Below are 26786 nucleotides of genomic sequence, written 5' to 3' on the forward strand. Positions count from 1 at the left end.
GTCCCGACCACCTCTTCCCTTGCCAGCTCCCTCTCGATCCCAGCAGCAGCAACCCAGTTATCACCCCCTCCCCCCCCTCGCTAGATCCCCATCTAGCATGGTTACTCCCCCCACATTGCTTCCGAAAGTTAGCTGACTCCAACTGACCCCGGCTTCCCCCGCTCTCTCCTTGACCCCTCCCGTGTGTGGAGCTCTCATCCTCCTTGCGCCTATCTTCCCGCCATCATCTCCCTAGCGCGGGAATAAACCCACGCTTTCCTAGATCAGCCCCGCCCCCTATGGCACAGCTCCCCCTACAGCCCCGTTCCCATTCCCCATCCCCCACCTATGTCCCTTTTTCCACCGGCGCCCACATTTCTCAGTGTCCCCCCCGTCAAAGAAAACAGGGATTCTTCTCTTCCCTTTCACCTCCCCATCTATGGTCCCGATACGGTGAACCTCCCATTCCCCAATTTACATTTCCGTACATCTACATCGTCATCTCCCCCACAGCATTAGTCCCTCAGTTCTGGTCCAATTTCTCTTCTTGGATGAAGGTCCATGCCTCTTCCGACGTTTCAAAATAGTAGTGTCTATCTTGGTACGTGACCCACAATCGCGCCGGCTGCACCATCCCAAACTTTACTTTCTTCTTGTGAAGCACCGCCTTGGCCCGATTAAAACTCACTCTCCTTCCCGCCACCTCCGCGCTCCAGTCCTGATACATTCGTATCACCGCATTCTCCCACCTGCTACTCCGTACCTTCTTGGCCCAGCTCAAAACAGCCTCTCTGTCGGTGAAGCGGTGAAATCTCACCACTATCGCCCTTGGTGGTTCTCCAGCCTTGGGTCTCCTCGCAAGGGCCCGGTGAGCCCCTTCCACCTCCAGGGGGCCCGAGGGGGCCTCAGCTCCCATTAGTGAATGGAACATCGTGCTCACATAAGCCCCAACGTCAGCTCCCTCCACTCCCTCGGGGAGACCCAGAATCCGGAGGTTCTTTCTCCTCGATCTGTTTTCCAGGACTTCGAGTCTTTCGATATACCTCTTGTGTAGCGCCTCGTGCATCTTCATTTTTACCGCTAGGCCCAGAATCTCATCCTCGTTCTCAGCTGCTTTCTGCTTCACCCAACGGAGCTCTATCGCCTGGGCCTTTTGCGTTTCTTTTAGCCCTTCGATTGCCAACAACATCGGTGCCAGCACCTCCATCTTTAATTCCTCCACACACCGTCCAAGGAATTCCTGCTGATCTGGCCCCCATGTCGTCTGGTCTCCATCCGTCGCCATCTTGCTTCTTCCTTCTCTTCTCTGCCGCTGCTCCAGAGGATCCTTCGCAATCTGGCCACTACCACCGATCTTTTCCATACACACTAGGGGGGACTCCTTACTTCGTCACCCCACACTGGGTTTGGTCCGAAAAAATTTCCGTTGGGGCTCCCAAAAAGAGCCCAAAAGTCCGTTAGAGCGGGAGCTGCCGAAACGTGAGGCTTAGCAGTGCATCGCCGCAACCGGAAGTCCGGCCCCTGTCAAGATTAATGAGGCATTTGTGATCTACTACCGAGGGCTGTACACCTCCGAACCCCTGAAGGAGGACTTGAGGATCAAGCAGTTGCTCTACGGACTGGACATGCCAATATGGGGGAGGGGGAAAAACAGGGACTAGACGCACCACTAGCACTGGGGGAGGTCATGGAGAGCATCAACTCCATGGAGGCAGGGAAGGCATCGGGGTCTGGACGGATTCCTGATGTACTTCTTTAAAAGTTTGTGGCAGCACAGGCCCCACACCTGTAGATGTTTAATGACTCACTTTTGAGAGGGAACCTGCCACCCACTCTGGCTCAGGCCTCTCTATCGCTCATCCCTAAGGACAAAGACCCAACGGAGTGCGGGTCATATAGACCCATCTCACTCCTAAACACTGACGCTAAAGTCCCAGCACATTAACAAAACAATATGAGTGCAGCACACCAGCAGTACACTGCACACAGAGCATGGCCACGGGGCTCATACATCTTATCGGGCATAACTTAAATATTAGGACCACACAACAGGAAATTTCATATCTACTTACATGGGAAATAATGTGATCTCTGTGTATGAATTTCTGATTTGTGGTTCTGCTCTGTAAGATTTATCCTGGGAGCATCAGTTTGGAAAATCTATCCCATCGTTGCATAAGTGTGATTTTTATTTTTAGTTCATGCGCAGCAGCACAAGGGATGCATTATTATTCAGTATGTCACATTGCTAGACCTTGGGAGAGGCTGTTTGTGTTTCAGATTTGTATCTATTCCTGTATTTTTTATCTTGTTTTCGCACAAGTGGAGGAAGAAACTTCACTTCACAAAAATACGATAAGGAATAAAAAAGCGGCTCCATACACATCACTTTCAAGGACTAACGAGGTGATCATGATTAGCACCGGTCTATTGTGTTGAAAGGCCAAACCCAATCCAGTATATGTGGAGTGGGGTGTGCAGCAGTCACCTTCATTAGCACCAATGAGATGGAACAAGCCAGTTTCAATTCTGAGACTTGTTGAGTTTTTGAAATTGAAATGGGGAAGTGCAACTGAGCGTAGGATCACTAGCTAGGGAAGGGAAAAGGAAATTATTTTCCTCCGGATTGCTTTCCATAGGGTACTCTGGAACCCAGAGTTTATGAGTTCAAATTCCCTCCATAACAAAATTTAAAAGTGAATTCAAAACTCTGGGAGTGAAATTTAGCATCCCGCAAGCATATTTGAAGGTGTGTGTGTGTGGGGAGGCGGGGGTGGGGGAGGAGGAGCTAGCCTGCTGCCTTCCTGCCGACCCCCAAGCAGTTCCCCATATCAAGACTGGCGCATAAGGGGTCAGCCAGCCCAGTCACACTCGGTAAGATCGAGATCCTTAACTGGCAATTAAGGACCTCCCCGGGGCCTTTTCCTGTCTCCTCCACCACAAAGAGACGATAAAAGGAAGGCGGAAGAAAGGTGGCTAGTCCACTACTTTCCCTGGTTCTTTCGAGGGAGGCCCTGTGTCCATAGGAAAGTACGTTTCCCAAGATAGTTCCCCCCCCCCCCCCCCCCCCACCCTTGTGGCCCCTCACTTTGCCTCTAAAATACAAACTCCAAATCAACTACTGCTGAGGTGCGGAGAGACACCCTCTTCCCCAGCGTGTGCCGCTGACTGAAGTCTGCCCTCCTGCACAGCGTCTAGGTGATGGCAGAAACAGTCAGTGCTGCCAGCCTCCAAAGGTGAAGACAGCTGTTGATCCCACGGATGGGAGTCACTGGAGAGGCCTCTGTCCTAAGAGGGGCAGAGAATCAGGCAGTGGTCCAAAGGCCACGGTCCAGATGCCCGACATACACCTCATCCCCTTGGTGAACCAGCTGTGGTCGGAGAGTATCCAGAGGGGCAGGCTGAGTGGGCTCCCGGATGAGCAGAGCCTTCTGAGCATCCAAAGGACACAGGCAGCACTCAGAAATGTGAGCAACCAGGGGCCTGTGAGTAGCACCAGAGGGGTGTATTCAAATCACATACTGTAGCAATGATAGCCTGTGCCAGACCACCCCGATCTCAAAGGGGGCACCCCGAGTCCACGGTCTTGGCACCAAGTTATTCCCCGCCACTCTCACTGGCCTGAACAGCCACCCCCCAGCAAGACCGACAATGTTTGAGTCTTTTTCAGTGTTTTTTAGCCTTCCGCACTCCCTCCACAGCCATGGCGTCCAATCGCTGCTGGAAAATATTTGCACTAATTTGTGCCTTCAGGACAACCACCTAAGAGAGGCAGAGCATCGCAGAACGGTGAATCATGAAGTGCCCAAGCTGCTAATTATATTAAAATTCATACAAACAATGGTTTTGCATAGGCCCACTGGTGCAGGGCGCAAACTTCAATTTCGCTGCCAGCAGGGGGCCAGGGCTTGGTGTTAGAACCTGATTGTTTCCATTTTACCCGATTTTCTGCCCGATTGTGATTCGCCCTCCCGGCATCGCAAAACGGAGAATTTAGCCCCATATATTTTGCCCAACTTGCAATAGAAACAAATTTAGTCCAGCCTACATGTGACTGCAATCCCACACCCTGTGATTAGCTCTTACTGCCATCACAGTGATAACAAATGGTTTCTAAATATGGCCTTTCCACTCCCCTCACATGACAAACATTTTAAAAAAGAACTTTGTGATCATTCGTTTGTTATGGGCCAGGGTTTAGAGAACCCCAAAGTGTATCATGGAGTTCACCTGACCCATATCTTTTAATAGATTGTGGTATGGGGAGCACACGGCCCAGTCTACAGGCGTGGTACAGCAGAAATAGAAAAGTATTTTTTAAAGCAAAACAATGTTTATTCTATGAACTCAAGTTAACCTTTTTAAAACATACAGTGAACATCTTAGCAACCATTAATTCAAATACAACCCCCAAAGAATACAACACTAAGTAATCCTTTAAGCTTTCCTTTTAACATCCATAAGACTTAAAACACCTTTTACCAGAAGCACATCAGGTTAAAGTCGCTACTGTTATTAGTTTTAAATCACCAGGATCGATTTACAGGCTTTAGATTACGGAGATAGACTCTAATACACCTTCTGGCTATGACTGCAGCTATCCAGCTCGGAAAATGAAAGCCTTGCAGCAAACAGCCTAAAACGAAAGTAAAAAGCTGACAGACAGCCCAGCTCCACCCACTCTCTGACATCATTGCCGTAATAAACACCCATTTCATAAAGATACTCTCACTACAGATTATATACGTACCCATTTATAAACTCCCATTTCTTAAAGGTACTCTCACATGACACCTCCCCACAAGAAAAAAAATAAACCATCAACTTCAAGATGGTTTCATTTTTCTCCTTTTCACTATCCTTTAAGAAATGCACACAGTAAATATACTTTTTCGTTTCAAAAAACAACACACGCAAACAAGTATAATAATATAGTCCATTTTTTTTTTGTTTTTCTTCCTCCAACTGAAATCCTTCTCGATTGACAGTGTCTTTGAACAAGAAGGTCTCTGCACGATCCATCCATTTCTCTTCGCCTCGGCATTTCTCTTTAAAGTCAGATACTTTAGTTCAATCTGATCACAGAGTCCCTTGTAATTCTCCAACACAGGAGCATTGGTTATCACAGCTTTCAGGCAGTCAAATGCCTGTTGACACACCTCTGTCCACAGGAATTTGTTACGCTTCTTCAGCAAGTCCATCAGTGGAGCAATCACGCTGCAAAACTTTTGCACAAATGTTTGATCAAATCCACTCATGCCAAGAACCCGCATTATTTCCCTTCACCTTGAGGGTATCAGAAACTCCTCAATAACTGTTGGTTTCACATCCCGTGTGACCATTTGACCCTGTCCGATTGTATGGCCAAGGAAAGTGACTTGGGCTTTTCCAATTTCACTTTTGGCTAGGTTTATCACCAAACCCGCCTCCTGAAGTCGATCAAATAACTCCATCAGATGTTTTAAATGTTCTGTCCATGTCTGGCTGAAAATTACCAGATCGTCGATGTATACCGCACAATTGGGTAATCCTGAAACAACTTTGTTAGTTAATCGTTGAAATGTGGCTGGGGCGTTTTTCATGCCAAACGGCATAACTTTGAATTGGTATATACCATCTGGAGTCACAAAAGCTGAAATCTCCTTCGCCCTTTCGGATAAAGGTACCTGCCAGTAACCTTTACACACCCATTTATAAACATCCATTTCTTAAAGGTACTCTCACATGACACTTTCTTGAAGTCTGAATGACAGTCTGTCATTCACAAATCACTTCACAAGGAAACTCATATTAATGAATTCAGGGCATTAGGCACTTAGAAACATCTCGCTATTTAACTACATTTTGCCGTTCCTTTTGGCTCGGAGAGTTTCGGGCAGCACTTAGAGTTATTTCCTGCTGCTGAGCTTCAAAGCTCCTCGCCAATTGGGGTGCCATTTTATCTGGCTGCCCCGATTTACCCCCCCCCCCTTTTCAGGACCCCATTCCAACCCCCATTTTCAAACCACTTCCCCCTCAACCTTTCAGAGGCCCCCGGGAACACCCCTTCATTCCCTCCCCATCTTGTAAGGCTCCCCCGACCCAATCCCTGACAGCGTCAACCTGGCACTGCCACCCTGGCAGTGCTACCCAGGCACCCTGGCAGTGCCCAGCTGGCACTGATCGGGTTCCCATATGGCAGTACCAGGATGCCAGGCTGGCAGTCCCAAGCTGTCTAGGTGCCAGGCAGAGTGCCAGGTTGCCACCCTGCCCTGTCCCCCACCACCCAGTGCTCTCTAATGGTCTCGGAGGCCGCCGCCCAGGTTCCATTATGACTGGTCCAGTCTAATGAGACTAATGGCTAATTTAAATATGCTGATCTGGATCATGCCCAGTGAGGGAGAGATTCAGATCGCGACGTCTAGCGAGACTCCATTAAATCTGGCGAGGCATTTCGAGCGTCGAATATCTTGTGTGAGGTCTCTCGTGACATTCAACAGCCTCGTCCCGACCCCACGTCGGGCGTGGCGAGGCCATTAAATTGAGCTCTGAGACTCTGCTAACTGACTGAGCCAATGTTCCTGTTTCTGACAACACAGTGTGAGCACATGGACTGCAGAGGTTCAAAATGTGGCCTACCACCGTCTTCTCCTCGCCTATCAATCCTTCAGTGGATCACAATTAATAATGGGCGGGATTTTCCAGGCATTCCCACCAGTGGGATCTTCCAGTCTCAACGATGGCGACCCCCCCTGCAGGAGTGCAAACAGTGGGAAACCCTGTTGGCAACCCAGAGGCTGTTTAGCACAGGGCTAAATCGCTGGCTTTGAAAGCAGACCAAGGCAGGCCAGCAGCACGGTTCAATTCCCGTAACAGCCTTCCCGAACAGGCGCCGGAATGTGGCGACTTGGGGCTTTTCACAGTAACTTCATTTGAAGCCTACTTGTGACAATAAGCGATTTTCATTTCATTTCATTCATTTCAGTAGCGGGAGAGGAAGATCCCACTGCGGACCAATGGCAGGCTGCCTCTGCTACCGCAAAACATGCCACGATGGGGGTGGAAAGTCCTACCCAATGTGCTTCATCCTTAGAACACTTGGGAGATCCAGGAATGTTCCGAGCTTCCTGGACAATGTTGAGTAAGGCTTCGATATGTATAATTGATCGAGATCCAGGGGATGATATTGTTGGGCCTGAATTAGACATTATCTGAAACTGTGCTGCTTATATTCTGCATAGACATTTTGAATTGATGCAGAATTGGAAATTTCTATTGGAACATATAAAGAGGGTGCAATCTGGTCCAATAGACCTGTTCAACCAAACTGTGAAAAATACTTCAGTGGCCAGTACAGTCATAATCTTTCAGAAGATTTTTTAACCCTCCACTGAAGAGATTGACTCCATGCTAGGGTGTGTTTCCATGCATGTTGCGCACCCTCCAATGTCTTTCCCAAGTTGCCATTATCCATGGGTAAACCCTTATATTGAGTTCAAATAGGCTCTCCAGATCCAAACCCAATCCTATTCTCACCTCACATCCACACAACTGTATTTCGAGTTACTTATGTTAGATAGATAGCATGATTAGGAATCCCAACTAATATTTTACTCCCTAAAGCAGGTGCAGTGGGACTGATCATAGTGGCACTGGGGTAATTCCATATGATATTGATCTCGGGGCCGGTTTCCACTGAAAATAAATTAGGGAATAATATTACATCAATGTGTGCTTGTCAACTTCGGCGAACAGCAACATTTCTGATAATAGCCAGAAGAACTTAAGTCTGAGAATTGCTATTCTGTTGATTTTTTTGTCGAGTCCTATACCATGCTGTAACATCATAGATGAGACAAGGCATTTTCTAGGATGAAAATCTTAGTCAAGAATCTATAACTTTTGGAACAGAGTTAGAAAGGATAATTTGTCACTTTCCAAACTAGTTTATTATTGATCAACATCTTCTAAAATCTGATAAAAGATCTTGACAGGAACAGAATGAAAACACAAAGATATGACTAAGCAGTTTGAAACTAGCTAAAAATAGCTTAATACAGAGCAAAATGCCTGTAAACAAATGCGAGATGGAACTCAAGATCGACAAGCAGGGCTCAAAAATTGTTTTGAGGGCTAAACACAACAATCAATCGGCAACACACAGTCCATCGTCCTCCAGAGAGTTACTGACTTGTGAGCAGTTGGCACAGACAGAACAAACCAAATAGCCTCCTTCTGTGTTATAGATTGGAGTGGTTCTTCCAGCATCAATGCGAATATGCCTTCTGTTCTCTCTGAAATTCAGTCTCTATGTACAGTAATTCAGTCACAGCATGTCTTTCAACAAGTTTCAACATTCCATGAAAGGTAACTGCGACATATGTTAGATATCAAAATGCAACCACATAAGGTTCAAGCATTTTGGGCATTGCTAGCAAGGCCAACATTTATTGCCCATCCTTAACTGACCTTGAAAGGTGCTGGTGAAACTCTTGAACCACTACAGAGGAAGTATTCCCACAGTGCTGTAAAGGAGGACTTCTAGCATTCTGTCCCGGTGGTTAGCATTGTTGCCTCACAGTGCCAGGGACCCGGGTACTATTCCCAGCTTGGCTAACTGTCTGTGCGGAGTCTGCACGTTCTCCCCATGTCTGTTGGTTTCCTCCTCCGGCTGCTCCAGTTTCTTCCCACAAGCCCCAAAAGACATGCTTGTTAGGTGGATTGGACATTCTGAATTCTCCCACAGTGTACCAAAACAGGCGTTATATTGTGGCGACTAGGGGATTTTCACAGTAAACTGAGTACAATTATGCACACATCGAAAAGGAAGCATTGGTGGTTGTCTCTGAAGTCCATAAGTCCAATACGTTTACGGGCACACTTTCACGGTCTACATTTACCATAAACCGTTGTTGGGTTTTTTCTTTTCTTTTTCTTTTTTCAATAAATTTAGAGTATCCACTTCATTTTTCCAATTAAGGGGCAATTTAGCGTGGCCAATCCACCTAGCCTGCACATCTTTGGGTTGTGGGGGCTGTGGTGTTGGGTGCTCTGAGGTACAGGTGAACCAACACGGTTGCAATTGGTACAACGCTGTTTTATTCCAACTTGCTATTTACAGATTTGTCTTGATACCCTGCACGTGGTGACTCCCTGAGTGTGTTGTTAATCGGGTCCTGTCCTTGTCCTGGTCTCTAGATGGACTGGCCACCAGGTGTCGTGCTCCTTGTCTTATACTGTCTCTATCCTTGTCTGTGATTGGCTGTCGTGTTATGTGTGCTAATTTGTCTGTTGGTCTGTCTATCATGATGTGTGTGTTTGAATATCATGACATCCCCCCCTTTTTTACAAGATTATGTGCCTACGTGGTTATAAATATGAATGTGTCCTGAGTGCAGCTAAAAGTGTGTGTGCGTGATATTTACAGCATGTACATGTGTCGTAACTATATACATGGGGCGGTGTCGGGCGTGTCATGCTAACGAGGTTGTACCATAACAAAACAAGAAAAAAAACTTTGAAGTGTGGTCCGGTCAAACGAGTTCTGGAATGATAAAACAGTAACATGTTACAATACAATAGTTGCAAAACTTTGACGTGTGAACAGTCTCATAAGTCCAGTCTAGTAGGTGTGCGACGAATTCGGGTTGACCGTCAGGGTGGCACTCCATTCATCGGCCGGATTAATGGTGTTGACGTGGTTCACATCAATGACCACAACCCGGAAGGCATCTTGGTCTTCTGTGTCATTGGGTTGGATGTCCAGATGTGTGGGCTGGACGGTCCTCACCCGTCTGCGAGGATGTCGGAGATGTGTAGGATCCATCGGTTGAACCGCTCGACAGTAGGCATCGTAGTGGCCCATCTTGCCACAGCGTATGCATTGTCGGTTTTTGCAGGACATTGCCCTTTTAAATGTGCAGCTCCACAGTTGCCGCACGTCATGACGTCACGGCGTTCGTTATGCCACTGCGCATGCGCAGTTCGGTCTTGCATCGGGCGCGCCTGCGCAGTGCGTCCCTCGATGTTGCCGTTGGTTTTGGCGTGCACAAGCGCGGGAGACCTCGAAAAGCGCGTGAAACGGCCGCCCTTGTCCGGGCTGCGGGCCGGAAGGTACTCGATTGCTTGGATGCGTTCGGCCTCGTGGGCGGCCTGGCTTGCCGATTCGATTGCTAGGGACCCCCTCCGTGCCGATTCGGTCGCCTGAAATTGAGCAAAGCGGCTGGTCGCATTTTCATGGAGGACACAGGCTTCCACCGCAGATGTTAAGGTCAGGCCTTTAATTTTAAGAAGCTGCTGGCGTAGGCCACTGGAGGCAATGCCAAAAACGATCTGGTCCCGGATCATGGACTCTGAGGTGTTGCCGTAACCGCAGGACTGCGCGAGTATGCGGAGGTGCGTCAGAAAGGGTTGAAAGAGCTCATCTTTACCTTGCAGGCGTTGCTGAAAGATATACCTCTCAAAGCTTTCATTTACCTCAACGTTGAAGTGCTGGTCGAGCTAGAGGAGGACCGTGTCATATTTGGATTGGTTCTCCCCTTCCGCGAACACCAAGGAGTTGTATACATCGATGGCGTGCTGACCTGCGGTAGTGAGGAGCATGGCAATCTTTGTTTCGTCCGAGGCACCCTGTTTTTCGTTGGCTCGCATGTACAGTTCAAATCGCTACTTGAAGAGCTTCCAGTTGGTGCCCAGGTTCCCAGCGACTTGCAACTGCTGCGGTTTGTTGTTGATGTCCATGGCTCAGGATGGCAGATTTGCCGGCAGGTATCGATCCACTCACTTGGTACCATGTGGTGTTGGGTGCTCTGAGGTACAGATGAACCAACACGGTTGCAATTGGTACAACGCTGTTTTATTCCAACTTGCTATTTACAGATTTGTCTTGATACTCTGCACGTGGTGACTCCCTGAGTGTGTTGTTAATCAGGTCCTGTCCTTGTCCTGGTCTCTAGATGGACTGGCCACCAGGTGTCGTGTTCCTTGTCTTATACTGTCTCTGTCCTTGTCTGTGATTGGCTGTCGTGTTAAGTGTGCTAATTTGTCTGTTGGTCTGTCTATCATGATGTGTGTGTTTGAATATCATGACAGGGGCTAAACCCACGCAAACACGGGGAGAATGTGCAAACTCCACACGGACAGTGACCCAGAGCCGGGATCGAACCTGGGACCTCGGCGCCATGAGACTGCAGTGCTACCACTGCCCCACCGTACTGCCCTGTTGCTGGGCTTTTTCAAAGAAGACCGAGCAGCTCCCCTGCATGCGTCCTCCAGGATCCAGCATTGGGCCCTAATTCTGGGGGCATTTGAGTACAGCTTGGAACATTGCCCTGGCACCACGCAAATGCATCAAGCCAGCTCCTCCGCTGCACAAGTCAACCGACGCTCCTCCATGGAGGAGGTGCTGGCTGTGCTACACTGTATGGACTCATTGCTGTTGGCGGCAGTATGAATAAAGGGTTGGATCCAGGCAGACCCACAGCTGTCCTGTGTCTGCCACATGTAGCAACACAGAGCACAGCACAGGGATTTACCGAACAATTGGAAGGTTTACACTTCCAAAATTCTGGAGCTCAGTATGGAGGACAGTGTCCTCCTTTGGGGAACCAGGGTGGTTGTCCCGAAACGTGGGCGAGCCACACTACTACAGGACCGCCATAATGGACACCCGGGGGTGTCCAAGATGATGATACTACCCCACAGTTATGTCTGGTGGGCAGACCTCGACATGAATTTAGAGAAGCTGGGCCATGCCAGGAACAGAAGAAAGCTCCACCAGTGGCACTGTTCCACCCATGGAAATGGCCAGGACGATCAAGGCCGTGCCTTCACCTAGACTTTGCCGGTCCTTTTCAGGGATCGATGTTCCTGATCATTGTAGACGCACACTCAAAGCGGCTCAACATCCACAGGATGTAGGCAACAACCACAATGGCGATTGTGGCCCGCCTGTGCTACATCTTCAGCACACATGGCATCCCGGAGGTACTGGTCTCCGACAACGGAGCCACTTTCACTAGTGTGGAGTTCGAGGCATCATGGCCGGGAACGGGATCCATCACGTGCGGATCGCCCCATATCACCCAGCCTCAAACAGACTGGCCAAGCGGGCGGTCCAAACAATTAAGAGGTGGAGGAAGAAGCTGACCAACGGAACCAGGGAAACCTGATGGGCCTGTTTTCTGTTTAGTTACAGAACCACAATGCATGCAACCACTGGGCTGGCACCGGCTGAGCTACTCATGCGTCAATGTTTCCAGACGTGGTTAATCTTGGCCATCCGGATATCAGGAAGGTCCAGCAGGGTGAAGAGCGGTATGAAGCCGATGCAGGACATCGGAGGCCACTCCGCAGTTTCACTCCTGGGGACACCATCTACATCCAGAACTTCGGCGATGGAGCCACATGGGTCCCAGGGATCGTGCTACGCCATTCGATGCCGGTATCTTACTCTGTACGGGCATTGGGCCGGGAATCTAACTGCCATGTGGACCACATCCATGGCCGCCTCCAAGAGTTGCCAGCACCCGCTGGGATCCCCCAGCCATAACCTCCACCGTAACCAGCGTCCCCTCCATCAGTTGGCGGGCAGTAGGTCAAGATGCCCAACGCCGTTTTCTCGGATCCCGACTCGGATTCTGACATGGGCGTCCCGCCGCACAAAGACAATCCGCACCCGTGTCGATACATGCGTCCGCTCCTCCTCCAACACCAGCCTCACCGGTCCAGCCTTGACGCTCAGCGCAGAAGCACTGCTCACCAATCAAGTATACGCCTCCTGGGCCAACCCCTTCAACACCGGAACGCCAACACCAGCAAAACAGACAAAGTGCCCCACGGATCGGCCAGAGGACACGGACGTTTCTCCGGACATGGGGGAAGGAGGAGTGTTATGACCCCTGTGACCCCTAAGGGAGTGTATGCACCATCCGATTCCCATTAACTCATAACGAATATGAATTCGCCCAGTAATTGGGGGCGGATTTCCCCTTAACAGGGAAGGCGCCACAGTACTAAAAACCCCGGCCTGGATACAGGGCAAGGAGGGTGACCCTTCTGGGCATGGGAGTTTAGTGGTCTATCTTCATAAATCTCTTTTGCTGTGTCCTACTGTGTGTCCTATGAGTGTTTCTCATCTGTCGGATTCTACAGTAATGATGTTCAATGACAAAGGAAGATGCACAGGCTCTCTCCATTGCCTAGCACTTGTGTGGTGTGAATGATCCTTGGAAGATTTAATGTAAATAGCCAACATTTTGTGTCACAATAATATTGTCACACCTCCATAAGCTTTCACGGACATGTGCCGCATTGTGCTTTATCCCAGTGCCTGCTGTTTTATTTCTTTGGAAAATCTAGAAATGAAACGTTTTCATGTTGCAAAATATTTTAATATTGCTTTCACCAGTACCTGTTATTTCTTATGATGTATGGACAATCTACCAATCTCAAGTTACGTAGCTAATGGACAGGAAACTGGCATTTATAATCTTTCACTATCTCAGGATGTCTTTAAGAGCTTTACAGCCAAGTAAGCAATTTTGAACTGCTGGATATGCAGCTGCCAGTTTACACATAGCAAAGCCCCATCGGAGCAATGAGATAATATCTGATAATAAGACCAAGACCATAAGGCAAAGGAGCAGAATTAGGCCTTTTGGCCCTTCGAGTCTGTTCCATTCAATCATGGCTGCTTTGTTTCTCATCCCCATTCTTCTGCCTTCTCACCCTTACTAATCAAGAACCTATTTATCCCTGTCGTAAAGACACTCAGTGATTTGGCCTCCACAGCCTTCTGCAGAAAGTTCCACAGATTCACCACCCTCTGGCTGAAGAAATTCCTCCTCATCTCTGTTTTAAAGGATCGTCCCTTTAGTCTGAGATGGTGTCCTCTGCTTCTAGTTTTTCCTACAAGTGGAAACATCCTATCCATATCCACTCTCTCCAGGCCTCGCAGTATCCTGTAAATTTCAATAAGATCCCCCCCTCATCCTTCTAAACTCCAATGAGTACAGACCCAGAGTCCTCACCCGTTCCATATCTGTCCTAGTGTTACTGACCAAGGGATAATTAAGGGCAGGACACCAGGAGAACTTTCCCTGCTCTTCTTCATTTATAGTGTCAAAGGATATTTTACAACTGTGTGAGGGCAGACAGGGCCTCAGAATAAAGTTCCATCTGAAGGACAACAAGCTGGGTACTCCGATTTTAAGGCTATGTCTGGGGGAAATATCTAGTTTAATATTGCATCGGTGCTCCACTCGTGGGGAGACAGCAGCCTCGCGACGTAAAACTCCCAGCGTTCCGTCATAAACGGTTGGAGAATTTCCGGGTCTGTGGCCGGGCATGCGCACGGCGATGATCTACAGCGCTCACCCGCTGCCGGCTGCGCGTGGACCCGGCCGACTAAAAAGTGTCCCCCTGGATACCCACTCGCCACACCCTCGACACCCCTCACCAGTCCCCCCACCCCTCACCGAAGCCCCCCCTGCCAGCAGCACGGATCCTGCCCGACTGTGGCAGTGCTCTACACGCAGTGCTCAGAAGCCACGCCAGGTTAAAAAAACTCAGACCACATGCAACGTGCGTGGTTGGGAACTCGGCCCATTTGGGGCGGAGCATTGGGGGAGGGCCACAAAGCGACGCACGGCGTGTGGCACGCACCTCGATGATGCCGATTTGGAGGGGCCGGAGCATCCAAAAAACAGCGCCGGCCCCGATTCAGTAGCAAACGGGGATTCTCCGTTCGATCGCCGAATACGATTTCGTATACACCTCCAACAGTGTAACACACCCTCAGTACTGCACTGAAGTGATCAAGTTTCTTGGAGTGTAATTACTGGAGTGTAATTACTTTCCTACCTAAAGGTGAAGGTACAACCACTGAAGCAAAATGTCTGTTGTCAAATCCAGTGATCAGTCAAGCTCATACACGAACATACGAAATAGGAGCAGAAGAAGGCCATTGGGGCCCTCGAGCTTGCTCCACCATTTGATAAGATAGCTGATCAGTTTGTGTTTCAAATTCTGCATTCCCATCTACCCCCAATAACCTTTGATTCCCTTGCCTAACAAGAATCTATCTACCTCAGCCTTCGAAATATTCAAGGCCCCAGCCTCCACCACCTTCTGAGGCAGGGTGTGCCAAACTCGCACAACCCTCTGAAAGAAAATATTTCTCATCATCTCTGTCCTAAAAGAGCGATCCCTAATTTTAAAACAGTGCCGCCTCGTTCTGGACTCACCTACAAGAGAAAACATCCTTTCCCTGTCCACATCAAGACCATTCAGGATCTTATATATTCAATCAAATCACCCCTCACTCTTCTAAAACTACAGTGGAAAAAGCCCAGCCTGTCTAACCTTTCCTCATTCCAGGCATCAATCTCTTAAACCTCATTTCATAATTTAATTACATGACGTTGTCATTGGTTGTCATCACGTTCAGCGGCGGAGGAAACATGACTAATTTTCTAAATTGAACAAAGGTTATGATTAAGTGATGGAAGTGAGATATATGGAGGGGGATTCTCTGTCCCACTGCATCCGTTTTCTGGTGCGGTGCACCCCCGCCGGTAGCGGGATTCTCCGTCCTGGTAGTCGGTCAATGAGGTTTTCCATTGTGGGCACCCCCGCGCTGGCGAAACGGAGGATCCCGCTGTCAGAGAATCCAGCCCATGATTCATTTTTGTTTCCTTTATTCATTCTCTTGATGGAGGCATTGATGCCAAGGTTTATTTCGAGATTCCCTGCGCAAGCAGTGCCTTGCGTGAAAACATACCAGTTCCTTGGTGAAAGTGCTCTCAGAGGGCGGATGTTTAGGGCTGGATTCTTCCGCCCTGCCCGCCACAGGATCCCCATGGGCGGGAAGCATACCACGTAAAGGTCCATTGACCTCGGGCGGGAATTTCCGGTGGCCGGAGAATCCCACCCTTACAATCTTACTTTTAAACAAGAGACAGATCATCTCCGTGTCCCAGCCCGGATGGTTTATGAGATTCACCCGCCTGGGTGATTTTACTGAAGGCGGATAATTAACAGGCTGTTCTTGGAGCTCTTTGTCATTTAGGACGGCTGTTGGGCTGCACAGATTGGAGCATCCAAGGCTCAGGGCGATTGGCGGCCCCAGTGGAAGACTGTGAGTGATCCTTAGGATTTGAGGCACCGACAGAGGACTTCAAAAAAAGCTTAAAATAAACTGTGATAATGGCTGCACCCCCCTCTCCTTCCTGTTACATTCCCCAGGCACTCAATGGAGAGGCCGATCCGCCAATGGGAATGTCCTGATGGCATCACTATTTTGTTCCCAAGTGGGCACATCATTGTTCACAATTAACGGGCTTCTGAGCAGCAATGGATAGCCGATGCCTGTCTCACCTCTCTCTGACAAGATCGCAACGGGTCAGGGTGTTGCCCAACACAAGATTTTCTAACAAAAAACTGTAACCCACTGTTTGAAAGCCATATTTGTGCATGTGCACATGCACAAAGAAGGCAATGACGTCATCAAAATGGTGTCAGAGGTTAGAAGCTTTTTTCAAATCCAGGGATCATTTTGCCAGAAACGGTGACGAGAGAGAATTTGTCTCAACATATTTCTTGTCACACAGTGATCAAAGGAATCCATCCGTGCAGATGCATAGATACATAGAAGATAGAGCAGTAGGAGGCCTTTTGGCTCTTCTAGCCTGCTCCGCCATTCATCACGCTCATGGTTGATCATCCAACTCAACAAGGTGCGAGGGGCAAGGTTTAGAGGAGATGTACGAGGCAAGTTTTTTTTCACAGAGTGTAGTGCGTGCCTGGAACTCGCTGCTGGAGGATGTGCTGGAAACAGGGATGATAGTGACGTTTAAGGGGCGTCTGGACAAATACATGAATAGGATGGGAATAGAGGGCTACGGACCCCGGAAGTGTAGAAGATTTTAGTTGAGATGGGCAGCATGGTCGTTGCAGGCTTGGAGGGCCGAAGGGCCTGTTCCTGTGCTGTACTTTTCTTTGTTCTTTGTTTGTAATAGCCTAATCCTGCTTTCTCCCCATAGCCTTTGATCCCATTCTCCCCAAGTGCTATATCTAGCCGCCTCTTGAATATATTCAATGTTTTAGCATCAACTACTTTCTGTGGTAATGAATTCCACAGGCTCACCACTCTTTGGGTGAAGAAATGTCTCCTTTCATCTGTCCAAAATGGTTTACCCTGAATCTTCAGACTGTGACCCCTGGCTCTGGACACATCCATCATTGGTAACATCTTCCCTGCATCTACCCTGTCTAGTCCTGTTAAAATTTTATAAGTCTCTATGAGATTCCCCCTCATTCTTCTGAACTCCAGCGAGAACAATCCCAACCTAGTCAATCTCTCCTCATATGACAGTCCCGCCATCCCTGGAATCAATCTGGTAAACCTTCGCTGCACTCCCTTGAAAGCAAGAACATCCTTCCTCAGAGAAGGAGACCAAAACTGCACACAATACCCCAGGTGTGACCACACCAAGGCCCTGTATAATTGCAGCCACACACCCCTGCTTCTGTACTCAAAACCTCTCGCAATGAAGGCCAACATACCATTAGCCTTCCTTACTGCCTGCTGCACCTGCATGCTTAACCTTCAGCGACTGGTGCACAAGGACATCCAGGTCCCGTTGCACACTCCCCTCTCCCAGTTTACAACCATTCAGGTAGTAATCTGCCTTCCTATGGTAGAGAGCAGAGTCTTGATCCAAACTCTCTCCAGGTCAGCACAGGCAGAGACATATATCAGCACAATTACCATACAAACTCTTCCAACAAGTAATAATTTTAAATTTAGCACAAATAGAGTGGTACAATCCATATAATTAATGTTTAGGTTCCTTTTTGTCGTTGATGTCTGTGCAGAAACCTTTCCCTTTAACATTCATTCTTTGGTGTAATTGCACATTAAATTAAACTGTGGGATATTTGTCAAAAGTTAATTCAATAACTCAATCTGTTATTAGAGGACCTGTGCTTTGATGACTGATGTTTACCGTTTTCCTGATTTTGAATTTCCTTGCAAGGCATGCTGATAATTTTTAAGATTGGAATCTATCAATGTGCTTCCTTCTAATGACAAAAACCTGCAGTGAAATCTTTGATCTGCTCCTTTCTCTTATTTCATTTTTCCCTCCTTCCCACATTTTTGTCTTCTCTGGTGTCTCGTGTTTCTGCTTTTATTTTTTTATAAGGCTTCCAAGCTATTTCAGAAGTGTATATCGCCCAATTATACCACTTTTACTTTTCATTTACTCTTTAAAGAATTAGAGACCCAACTCCTGAATCCAGCCAGATGTCACTATGATTTCCACAACTGCATCTGCACATGTGCAGGAAGTGCTCCCCCTAGTGCTGTGGCGTATTAATTGATTGATTGATTTGATTTATTGTCACATGTACCGAAGTACAGTGAAAAGGATTTTTCTGCGGCCAAGGGAACGTACACAGTACGTACATAGTAGACAAAAGAATAATCAACAGAGAACATTGACAAATGGTACATCGACAAACAGTGATTGGTTACAGTGCAGAACAAGGGGCCAAACAAAGCAAATACATGAGCAAGAGCAGCATAGGACGTTGTGAATAGTGTTCTTACAGGGAACAGATCAGTCCGAGGGGGAGTCGTTGAGGAGTCTTGTAGCTGTCGGGAAGAAGCTGTTCCTATGTCTGGATGTGCGAGTCTTCAGACTTGTGTACCTTCTGCCTGATGGAAGGGTCTGGAAGAAGGCAATGCCTGGGTGGGAGGGGTCTCTGATAATGCTGTCTGCCTTCCTGAGGCAGCGGGAGGTGTATACAGAATCAATGTGGGGGTGGCAAGCTTGTGTGATGCGCTGGGTTAAGTTCACCACAGTCTGCAGTTTCCTGCGGTCCCGGACCGAGCAGTTGCCATACCAGGCTGTGATGCAGCCAGATAGCATGCTCTCTATCGCACAACTGTAGAAGTTTGTGAGGGTCGATGCAGATATGCCAAATTTATTTAGCTTCTGTCGGAAGTAGAGATGTTGTTGGGCTTTCTTGACTGTTGCATCAACGTGAGTGGACCAAGACAGACGGTTGGTGATGGTGACCCCCAGGAACTTGAAGCTATCGACCATCTCCACTTCAGAGCCATTGATGCAGAAGGCAGTGTGTGTCGTGCTACGCTTCCTGAAGTCGATGATCAGTTCCTTGGTATTTCCAACATTTAGAGAGAGGTTGTTTTCGGTACACCATGCAACCAAGTGATTTATCTCCCTCCTGTAGTCTGATTCGTCGTTGTATTATTAATGTGGCATTTCCAAAATTCCCTCCCTACCTCCAAATCTGCCTATCATGAGGTTGATAAGATTCCACTCACAATATTGTTGTCTGGGGACGTCCAAGATTTTAATGCAGCATTTAAGTAATTTGATACCACTAAGTGGCATGCAAAGTCATTATAAAATACAGTTATGAATATATTATATTGAAACAGGACAGGAGTAACATATAGGCCAGGTGAGGTAAAGCTAATAGATTTTCTTCATTTAGGAAACTTAGTGAATCGGTATGCTTTTATTACCATCCAGCAGCTTCTGGTTATTTTTACTGATAACATTACAGCTTTATGTTATTAAACTAATTTCATATTTGCATTTTCCTAAAGGTTTGAGCTCTGGTTTTGAGGATTACCAATCCAGCAACATGTGCCTTATCACATCACAATGTCCCACAATATAAATACAATGAATTACTTTGAAGTGCTGCTAGCCCGTATGAAGAGCACCGCAGCCATTCTGAGCACAGAATAGTCTTACTAACAGTGGTGAGGTGAATGACTATGTGATATTTTTCCATGGTGCTGTTTGAGGGCTAGCCAGAACACTGAGTGAACTCACCACCGATGGATTCTTAATGTCTATGTAAATCACTGGGGCAGTCAAGGTCTCGGTTCAAAATTACATTTGAAGAAAAACACCTCTGCTAAAGCACCATTCCCTCAATGCTGCACTACATCCATCTAGAATATATGTTCAAGTCCTGGAACAATGGAACGTGCAAATGCACGTACATTTTGCCCTTTGAGGGAGAGTTCATTTTGCAAAAACTGATTTACAGTAGCCTGAAAGGATCTGGACAAGAGCTTCCCAGTACCACCTGTTGCTGCTCTCAGAACGATCTCCTCCTCTTGCCTACATTTCATAGAATCAGAGAATCCCTGAAGTGCAGAAGGAGGCCATTCGGCCCATTGAGTCTGCACCGATCTTCCGAAAGAGCACCCTAACTAGGCCCAGAACCCCACCCTATCCCCGTAACCCAGTAACCCCACCTTAACCCCATCCAACCTTTTAGACAATTTAGCATAGTCAATCCACCTAACCTACACATCTTTGGACATTGGGAGGAAACCGGAGCACCCGGAAGATACCCACGCAGACACAGGGAGAATGTGCAAACTCCACACTGGCAGTCACCCAGACACAGCTGGAGTCTTGAAGGCAGCACTCAACCGCAACTCATCCCACACCAGCCTTGGAGATACCCAGTTCAACTCAACAAAATCTATCATTTCGGACACCTTCTGATCAACTCAGCTCCCCTCCACTGGCTTCCAGCCCTGAGCAACATCCCCGCACCACCCCCCCCCCCCCCCCCCCCCCGCTTCCCCCCACTACCACCAAAGCTTGTATCAGCTCCTTGGCGGGTGAGAGGTGGGAAGTTGGAGCCTATTTATTTTGACGCTGTTGAAGTTGCTTCCTGGCAGTAAATGGCAAGCCATATTGCAGTTTTGACTTTTTGGTGAGCAAACCATAAAGGTGAATGTTGCCAATGTCCAGATGCATTTAATATTTCAGCTGCCCCACGGACTCAAATGGTAGTTGCAGTGCCTCCCTGTCATTCCATCAGTCTGGTTGCTCAGCAGCGCTCCCACTGATCCCACAATGGGATTTTTCCGTTGCAGTGGGCTGTAGCATTTTGCACTCCCATCTCGAGAAACCCACCCACCATCCTTAATTGAACAGCAAAGGCAGAGACAGATTCCTGATTGGCCACTTCAAGGATGATTGCCAGTGTCGGCATCCCTCTGACCCATGTGGGATGTGTACCCAGAAATGGATCTAACACTTAAATATGTTCAGAGGAGAAGATTCCACCCATGATACCAGTCAGCTGCTGAACTGCAGACTGTCTGATGAGACTCTAGTGTTTCCAAGCCCCTGGCAGATAAGTAAAATCTTACCTTCGGGGTTTGTTGTTGGCTTGGTTACCAGCTTGTACCATCTAGAAAAGTCCTAAAATGGCAATTGGGCACCGATATGTCACAGGATTCTTGTTTTCCCTATTTGCATATTAACAGGGCCTACCACCTGAATCAGGTGTGTTCTCTGGTTTCCCAGTGGTAAGTCCTGGAGACTACACTGTTGTGGGGGAAGGGCAGTAAATCATACCCAAACATAAAAGAGGATAGTAGCAGACTACAAGTCGACATGGGCAGACTGGAGAAATGGGCAGACACATGGCTGATTAAATGTAATGAACGGTAAAATGATGAGAAAAAATGTCAACTAAATGGTACAAAAGGGGCCCTGGGGAGAGGATGATGGTGGTCACATAGACAAACTTTGGACGGTGACAAAACAAGTTGAGAAGGTTGTTAAATAGGACACAAATAGAGACACAGAGTACAAAAGCAAACAGGTTATGCTAAGTATCTAGAAATCACTGATTTGGCCTCAGCTAGATTGATGTGTTCATTTCTGACATCATACTTTCGCAATTATTTCAAAGTCTTGCAGAGGGTGCAGAGAAGATTTAGCAGCATAATACGAGGGATGAGGGACTTTAGTTATGTGGGGAGGCTAGAAAAACTGGGAGTGCTTAAAATTGTAGGGGGATTGATAGACTAGATATGGGTCGGGATTCTCCATTGGCTGACGCCAAAATTGCGAAACCCGATTGGGCGGAGAATAGGTTCCGACACCAAAATCACAGTGGGTGCCAATTTGACGCCAAATCACAATTCTCCATCATCCTGACAGCGGCGTCAATGCGGTCCAGAATGCACGTACAGCACACACCATTTGCAAGTCATTAGCAGGCCCAACCCAGTATTCTCCGTGGCCTCCGCGACTCTCCGCCTCCGATAGGCCAAGTTCCCGACTGCGTGGTTCACTTGTGCTTTTCAAAATCATGAAACCGGTGTCGTGGCTGCTGAGGGAGAGAGAGAGAGGGTATGGAAAGTGTCCAATAGTTTGCTGACAGTTGTGCCGCTTGCTGGGGGGCTTTTTCCAGGGCCGGGAGGGGGGAGAAGCAGGGGATGGCCAGGAGGATGGCTGTGGGGTCGGGGTGGATGGGCACGGAACACCATTGCCGCAGCAAGCAAGGCAGCCATGCAGCTGCACACACTGCTAACGGCCCACTGTGAACTTAGTGCCACAGGTCGTATAGGTGTCCCCCCAGGCCATCCCACCAAGTGCCCTCTGGCCCCGGCCGACCCATCAGCTGTATGGGCGAGCTCCATCACAACCAGTGCCTTCTTGTAGGCTGGGATGAGTGTGTGTGGGATTGTAATATGTGCGGCTGCAGCTTGTCAGCCTCCCGAGTGTCAATCACGGACCCGGAAAATCCCACCCTGTTTTTCATTGGAATCGATTGTGTTCCACGGGTGGCGCCGGTGCCAGCCCCTCCACAGTCACTGAATCGATGCAGGTTCGGTAAAGTCCACAAATTCTGCCCCTGCATCCAGACTTAGTCTCAGAAATGAAGTGTCCCGCCCATGAAGTTGCAGAAGTGAGATGAGAGTAACTTTGCAATCAAGGTGGCGTTTGACCGAATGTAGTGAGTACCAGCTGTGGTTCAGTTCGTAGCATTCTCACATTTAACTTGCAAGGTTCTGGGTTCAAGTACCAATACAGAGGTTGAGATCAAAAATAAAGGCTGACACTCCAGTGCGTTACTGAGGGAACACTGCACTGTTGGAGGTGCCGTCTTCCCCGTGAAATGTTAAACCAAGGCTCCATCAACCCCCTTAGAGTGAATGTGAAAACATCCAATGGCACTATCTTGCAGAAAAGCAGGGATGTCCCGGTCAATATCTATCCATCAATCACAATCAGAAGTCAGATTATCTGGTCATTACCATGTTGCTATTTCCATAGAATCCTTACAGCGCAGAAGGAGGCCATTCTTGTGAGTGTGTGCATATTGGTTGGCATGTTACCTACATTACAACAGTCACTATACTTCAATATGTATTTGATTGGCAGTAAAAGTGATCATGAAAACGCTATGCAATTGCAAGTCTTTCTTTTATCAAGGAGCCCTAGAAAAATTGAAGTCAATGTAAATGAGAGCAAAGATCTCCACTGGCTGGAGTCATACCAAGCACAAGGAAAGTGGTTATGGTTGTTGGAGGCCTATCATCTCATTCCCAGGACATTGTTACAGGGTAATGTCCTAGGCCCAACCATCTTCAGCTGCGTCATCAATGACCTTCCTTCCATTACACATTCAGAAGTGGGGATGTTCACTGATGATTGTACAATGTTTAGCACCATTCCCGACTTTCAGATACTGTCCATGTCCAAATGCAGTGAGACCTGGGCAACATTCAGACATGCATTGATAACTGGCATGTAACATTTGCATCACACAAGTGCTGGGCAATGAATATGTCCAACAAAATAGAATCTAACCATCACTCTTTGACATTCAGTGACATCACCATCGCTGAATTACCCACTACTAACATCCTGGGGGTTACCATTGACCAGAAACTGAATTGGACAAGCAATATAAATACTGTGGCCAAAAGAGCCAGTCAGTTGCTGGGAATCTGCAGTGAGTACTCACCTCCTGACTCTCCAAAGCCTGTCCAATATCTACAAGGCACAAACCAGGAATGTAATGGAATTCTCCCCACTCGCCTGGATGAGTGCAGCTCCAACAACACTCAAGAAGCTCAACACCACCCAAAGCCCCGCTTGATTGGCACCCCATCCACCAGCTTCAACATTTACTCATTCTATCACCAACACCCAGTGGCAGAAACAGACCATCTACAAGATGCACTGCAGCAACTCCCCAAGGCTGCTTCAGCTCCTTCAAAACCTGCAATCTCTATCATCTAGAGGGAAAAGTGCATTGGATACATGGGAACACCACCACCGACCTGCAAGCTCCCCTCCGAACCACACACCATCCTGACTTGAAAAATATCGCCGTTCCTTCACTGTCACTGGGTATGTGTCATTGTCACGGTGCTGTCCCTTCCTAACCGCACAGTGGGTGTACCTACACCACATGCAGCGGTTCAAGAAGGGCAGGGGCAAATAGGGATGGGCAGCAGAATGCTGGCTGAGCCAGTGACACTCCCATCCTGTGAATTTAAAAAAAACTTCAGCAACCCTTATATATATACACTCGAAATTCCTAACCCTTAGCCGTTGCCAACATTATTGCTGCATTACAACTGTGACTACAATTCAAAAGAATTTCAACGTAAATCAGTAAAGTGCCTCCGGGAGGTCCAGAAAGGCGCTATATCAATGCCAACTTCTTCTTCCACCTCTCTGGACTTGGGTAAGTTTACAAATACACACATGCTCGTTATTCATCAGTGGATGGTTCTTTTTTCTCACTAGTTTAATTTGCAATCTAATAATGATGTTGATTCTCTCTGAGACCGCTCATTAAAAAGTGACACACCGCAGTCTTGAGCTGGGAAGACCAAGGCAACACTAACTTTAGAAAGGATTGGACTGGAGCCCAACAATTAAACACACACAGAGGCAGCGAACAGTTCCCTTCCCCATCACAGCGAACTGGAACATGCAGGAAAAAACGCGAGTTCAGATAAATAAAGCACGATTAAGGAGAATCTCAACAAATCTTGGTGCCAAATGCATCATAACTTGTGCTGCGATCTCATTGCTGTACTGTACACTAAATTGCAAAAAAAAAGTCTCATTGAAAAATAAGCTTAAAAGGAACCTTGATTTTTTTAAAGCCCCAAAGCAAAGCCCATAACGGAAAATAATGTAAATACATTATTTAGCGGAAATACAGTACACAAATATCTACTTACTTCAGACGGCTGTACAGCTGATGGGTTAGCCTTCTTCAACAACAACAAAAAAACAAATAACTAGTCCATCCCTTTGCTGGGCTTCACCACTGATCTGATCACACACGATCGAGAGGTTTTCATCCAGCTTTCGCACGGTTTGCTACTACAGAGTGAGGTGGGGGGGGGGGGGGGGGGAGGCTGCTGACAGTATCCTGGCCCGGGTCCAGTCACTTAAGAGTCAGAACATCTCAACACCAAACGGGAGTAGCAGAGGGCGATCTCTTGCCAGAATCCGCCTTCTCCTCCTCCTAATGGTCCTGGGGACTGTTCGCAGCAGCCCAGCGCTGGTGATAAGCTCCTCCATCCTGGAGATGGAGCAAACTCCCGGGACCCTCAGGTCCTAACGCTGCTGCAGTTCCAGCAGCAACAGCAAAACAGCCTTCGCCGCCACACCAAATAGCTTTTCTGTGGCAATTCCTCAAACTGGGAAATGGGAGATCAAAAAATAAATAAACGCCGTGATTTTATTTTGTGCAGTCCGGAGAGAAAATAACACTTCCTAAGAAGAATCTGTTTTTGCACTAAACTTGTAAGCAATTGGTAGAAGGCTCCATATTGATGAATGGTCTCATTGATATGGGACAACTGAGGTATTTATAATCACATGGCAATAGTACAGAGCAATTAGGGAAAAGGTATTGCCCAATTATCTAGATAGAGACATAATTCGGCCTCTTCCCGGTGTTCGTCTTACTCTACCATGCCATGGATTCTGGTTTTTCCATGTTTATATTCTCAGCCATTGTATTTGATCACCCTCTACCCAAGTTCTGCAATTTTGCCATCACGTCTTTCTTTTGTCATCCTTGCTTTGCTTGCAAACCCATTTAATTAATGTGCTAACTTGACTTTGGATTGTGTCAACATTGTAATCTCGCCCATTTGCCCATATTTCCCTTCGCCAGCCCACATAGTGTGATCAATTGGCCAAGAGCCCTGCCAATGTGGTCAAATGGTCGTCACACCATAACCAAACAGGTTTCAGTTTCAGTGTTGCATCGACTGAGGGCGGCACTGCTGCCTCACAGCGCCGAGGACCCGGGTTCGATCCCAGCCCTGGGTCACTGCCCGTGTGGAGTTTGCACATTGTCCCAGTGTCTGTGTGGGTTTCACTCCCACAACTACGTGCTGGGTAGGTGGATTGGCCACTCTTTTGAGGTCCACCAACAAAATAGAAGAAAGGAAACAAACTTAGGGACAAAGAAAAAAGGGCCGCTCCTGTTAGGGGCACTGCCCGAACATAACAAAGATTAACGGAAACTTAAAAACATCAAATAAGAGTGCAGTTAATGGGGTCAATCCGCCTTCCCCGCCCCTCTCCACACCGGGTGCCCGTAGATTAGGAGCGTGAGGCTGAAATGCAAACAAAACTCTAACAAAAGATTGGTTAGAAAACTAAAAAGGGAGTGCAGCCGATAACACGTAACATAGACACGGACTCCACAAGGCCGAGGTGGATTGGCCATGCTAAATTGCCCCTTAATTGGAACAAAAAATGTTTTTAAATGTTGCATCAGCTGAAACTCACTCCAGTACAGAGCTCTGCAGCTCACGCCCAATGCTACTCTTCCCTCAAATTAAGAATTGGATATTTTAAATTAAACCACAGTCAGAACCACAGACAGGCCTGATGGAAATGCGAACAGCCAAGTTCGAATAGACTAGACAGATACAGGCAGACGGGGCAAGTCTGGGCCTGCCATGTAAACAAGACATTGGAAAA

At 47.7% G+C, this 26786-nt stretch overlaps 1 protein-coding gene across 1 annotated transcript in view; it reads right to left on the minus strand.

Moving 5' to 3' along the window:
* Positions 1-25187, minus strand: part of rab27b (RAB27B, member RAS oncogene family) — a 315029-nt gene extending 289842 nt beyond the window's left edge. Inside the window, exon 1 of the mRNA XM_072497398.1 lies at positions 25022-25187. The gene's annotated coding sequence lies outside the window, so the exon portion shown is untranslated. The remainder of the gene's footprint in view (positions 1-25021) is intronic.
* Positions 25188-26786: the final 1599 nt, after the last annotated feature.

The sequence above is a fragment of the Scyliorhinus torazame genome, chromosome 3 (assembly GCF_047496885.1).
Source record: "Scyliorhinus torazame isolate Kashiwa2021f chromosome 3, sScyTor2.1, whole genome shotgun sequence".
NCBI lineage: Eukaryota > Metazoa > Chordata > Chondrichthyes > Carcharhiniformes > Scyliorhinidae > Scyliorhinus > Scyliorhinus torazame.